Genomic DNA, 4,560 nt, shown 5'->3' with positions numbered 1-4,560 from the left:
ATGTTGTGAAATTATCGGATAATGACAGACTGGAACTTGAAAGATTTTTCTGAGTTGGAAATAAAGAATGTCAGTGATAGTATGGCTATTAATAGGGGGCAATGACTTGATGGATTCCTACTTAGTTCTAATAGGCTTGTTGGCCTATTGGTAAGCATGATTTGATTAGTTTGTTTAATGGTCTATACACACACACACACACTTTGGATCTCAGCAGAATTAATTATGTGGTCATTATCCTTTGACCCAAAAGTCCCAATGATGACACTATTCAGAAGCATAGACCCATTTTCTTGCTAGAACTCTGATTTAAGATCTTTTCCAAGGTTGTTACACTTAGAGTTGAGTTGGCTTGCTCTTTCTTAGAGTTGAGTTGACATATGGGATGGGTGTACTGACCCTACATGAAGTGCTCCATGAGGCTAGAGAAAGAAAGCAACAGGTGAATCTGAAATTAGATTTTGAGAAATCTTATGACAAGGTTGATTGTTCATATTTGATGGATTGTGTCCGGCAAAGAGGGTACAGTGATAAATGGTGCAAATGGATTCAGGCATGGTATAGGGAGGCACATTGTCCGTTGAAATCAATAACTCTTATGGCCAATATTTGGTAGTGTTAGAGGTGTTAGACAAGGTGATCCCTTATGACATTTCTTGTTTATCCTGGCTACTGATAGCCTCAATATAATGATACATAGATCTCAGGCTGCGGGGAGCCTAGTTGGATTCGTCCCACATCTTATTAATAATGGCTTATGACCTTTCGAGGTCCTGCTTCAGCGTGTCCACTTCCGAAGTCAGAGCGGCGGACGCAAGCAGGGTAGCCTGCACATGCATATTGACTCATTTTTGTTAGACTCCAGCGGATTCTATTTGATCCTCTATTCGGCTTTTCTTCCCGAACGCCAAACAGAGCATCAGGGGCTACTGTCTATGCAGTACTATTATTTACACTTTCTTTACTTACCTCAAAGCCTGTCAAAAGGCTAGTACAAGCTTCAGTCAGTCCGTTTTTTGCGGACTGAACCTTCTGGACCACCGCACTCATAATAGCGCGGTGCTCCTCGTCAATGGAGGCGCCTTGGAGCGCCTCCAAGATATTGTCCGGCACCTCCGGTTGGATGAAGGCCGCCGGCACGATGGACTTGCTCCTCTTGGAAGGAGGTCCCCCGCCGGACTCTGGAACCTTTGAAGGTTCCGGAGCGGCGTCCGGCCTAGAGCCGGACTTGGAGCCCTGGTGGGTTTCATCCCCCTTACTCCTGGAGTCCGGGAGGTCACCTCGCGGCGCCTCCAGGACCACCTCCTCCTGGATTGGAACCTGTTGGGACAACACCTCGGTGTCGTTCGTAGGGCGGGGGAAGGAAGCCGTCGGAAGTGAGTTCACGTCTGACGAGTCCAGTGAGCCGCTCGACGACGCGTCGAGCCGGTCTTTGGGTGGGCTGCATAAACACATTCGACATAAGGGAAAGCTGTGCAATAAACGAATACTATGAATTACTTTGGTATCCGGATACTTAAAATTTTGCCAGGGGCTTGGCCTTGGGAACCCACTCCTCTCTGCCGTCGTCGGCGTCGGTGGAGTAGTCCGGAGAAAGGGTTTTCCCCTTCTTGGACCCTTCGGCCTCCCCAGTTGGGGCGGCCTTCCTTTTCTTCCCTTCCCCCGCTGGAGGGGGAGGGGTCTCTTCTTCCTCCTCCTCGTCTTCATGGGAGGAGTGCGCCTCGGATTCGTCGGATGGTGAATCCGACACCTCCGGGCGTCGGGCACTCTTTCGAGTCCCCGTGGCCTTCTTCTTGGCCCTCTTCTCCGGCACCACATAGGGTGCCGGAACCAGCAGCTTCGCCAGGTGAGCATCCGCTGGGCCTTCAGGCAAAGGAACCGGACAGTTGATCTGTCCGAACGTAAACTGCCAATCCTGTTAGAGGAAAGGGAGCTTAGATCCCGCATAGAATCAAACTATGTAAAACTGATACCCTGTAAAAGGAAAAACAGCTTACCGCGAGCGCGTGACGCTGCGCGCTGAATCCGCGATCCTCGGTAGCGGATGCAGGAGCCTCGGCGCCCTTGAAAATCATCCTCCAGGCATCTTCGTACGTCATGTCGAAGAGCCTGTTTAGAGTTTGATGTTGCGTCAGGTCGAACTCCCACAGATTGAAGGCCCGTCGTTGACACGGGAGGATCAGGCGGATGAGCATAACCTGGACTACGTTGACAAGTTTGAGCTTCTTGTTCACCAGGGTTTGGACGCATGTTTGGAGTCCGGTCAGCTCTTCTTTTTTACCCCACGACAGGCCGGTCTCCTTCCAGGAGGTGAGCCGCGTAGGGGGTCCGAACCGAAACTCGGGGGCTGCGACCCATTCGGGGTCGCACGGCTCGGTGATGTAAAACCACCCCGATTGCCACCCCTTCAGGGTCTCCACAAAGGAGCCCTCGAGCCATAGGACGTTGGCCATCTTGCCAACCATGGCACCGCCGTACTCCGCCTGGCTGCCGCGCACCACCTTCGGCTTGACGTTGAAAGTCTTAAGCCATAGGCCGAAGTGGGGGCGGATGCGGAGGAACGCCTCGCACACGATGATGAACGCCGAGATGTTGAGGACGAAGTTCGGGGCCAGATCATGGAAATCCAGGCCGTAATAGAACATGAGCCCCCAGACAAATGGATGCAGAGGGAAGCCCAGTCCGCGGAGGAAATGGGGGAGGAATACCACCCTCTCATGGGGCCTAGGAGTGGGGATGAGCTGCCCCTTTTCGGGAAGCCGGTGCGCTATATCGCTAGCCAGATATCCGGCCTTCCTCAGCTTTTTGATGTGTCCCTCTGTGACGGAGGAGACCATCCACTTGCCTCCCGCTCCGGACATGACTGGAGAAGGTTGAGGTGGTAGTGCAGACTTGGGCGCTGGAGCTCGAGTGCGCAAGAATGGATAGGCAGAGGAAGAAGAAAGCGTGGGTGAAAAGGTGGATCCTTATCCCCTTATATGGGTGGACGCAACAATGTGTCCCCACCAGCCTGGTAAAACTCGCTTATCTCCAAGCGCCGTAATCAACGGCGCGGTTGGGTTACCCACGCCCGTATTGATGAGAATCTCGGAATAAGGGGACACGATCTCTGCTTTAACAAGACGTGCCAAGGAAACCGCCTCGCGTAACGCGCTAAGATGGGACAGTAAAATGGTTCAAATAAAAGCTTGGCCATGGTGTGATGTCACACTACGGAATATGTCAGCAGATTAGATTTGTGTAAATATTATTCTCTCTATGACAATATGTGGAAACTTATTTTGCAGAGCCGGACACTATCTTTGTGTTCAAAATCTTCTATGAAGTACTTGGAGGAGGAACCCGCCTTGCAATGCCGAAGACAATTTGCGTGCCGGACTCTTCGTCATTGAAGCCTGGTTCAGGGGCTACTGAGGGAGTCCTGGATTAGGGGGTGTTCGGATAGCCGAACTATACCTTCAGCCAGACTCCTGGACTATGAAGATACAAGATTGAAGACTCCGTCCCGTGTCCGGAAGGGACTTTCCTTGGCGTGGAAGGCAAGCTTGGCGATACGGATGTTCAGATCTCCTACCATTGTAACCGACTCTATGTAACCCTAACCCTATCTGGTGTCTATATAAACCGGAGGGTTTTAGTCTGTAGGACAACATACACATCAACAATCATACCATAGGCTAGCTTCTAGGGTTTAGCATCTCTGATCTCGTGGTAGATCTACTCTTGTACTACCCATATCATCAATATTAATCAAGCAGGACGTAGGGTTTACCTCCATCGAGAGGGCCCGAACCTGGGTAAAACTTCGTGTCCCTTGCCTCCTGTTACCATCCGGCCTCGATGCACAGTTCGGGACCCCCTACCCGAGATCTGCTGGTTTTGACACCGACAGTCACTCTGAGTATCGGAGAGGTATCTCTGGGCCCTCTCAGTAATACACATCATAAGCTTGCAAGCAAACGATGGCTGCTCCTCCTACTTGGGAACCTCATATGGCTGCTCCTCCCTCCCTCCCACCTATATATATGTAGGAGGGGCGCCTAGCAGACACCAGATCAATTGTTAGTCGTGTGCGGCGCTCCCCTCACTGTTTACACCCCCGGTCATATTTTCGTAGTGCTTAGGCGAAGCCCTGCAGAGATCACTTCACCATCACCGTCACCACACCGTCATGCTGACGGTACTCATCTATTACCTCGCCGTCTTGCTGGATCAAAAAGGCAGAGGACGTCACCAAGCTGAAAGTGTGTTGAACGCGGAGGTGTCATACGTTTGGTACTAGATCGGTTGGATCGCGAAGAAAGTTCGACTACATCAACCGCGTTGTGAAACGCTTCCGCTTACGGTCTATCAGGGTACATAGACACACTCTCCACTCTCGTTGCTATGCATCACCTTGATAGATCTTGCGTGTGCGTAGAAAATTTTTGTTTTCCATGCAACGTTTCCTAACAGTGGCATCCAAGCAGGTCTATGCGTAGATGATATGCACGAGTAGAACACAAAGAGTTGTGGGCGGTGATAGTCATACTTCTTACCACCAATGTCTTATTTTTATTC

Source organism: Triticum dicoccoides, chromosome 5A (assembly GCF_002162155.2).
Source record: "Triticum dicoccoides isolate Atlit2015 ecotype Zavitan chromosome 5A, WEW_v2.0, whole genome shotgun sequence".
NCBI classification, from domain to species: Eukaryota; Viridiplantae; Streptophyta; class Magnoliopsida; order Poales; family Poaceae; genus Triticum; species Triticum dicoccoides.
This window is presented reverse-complemented; position numbering follows the sequence as displayed.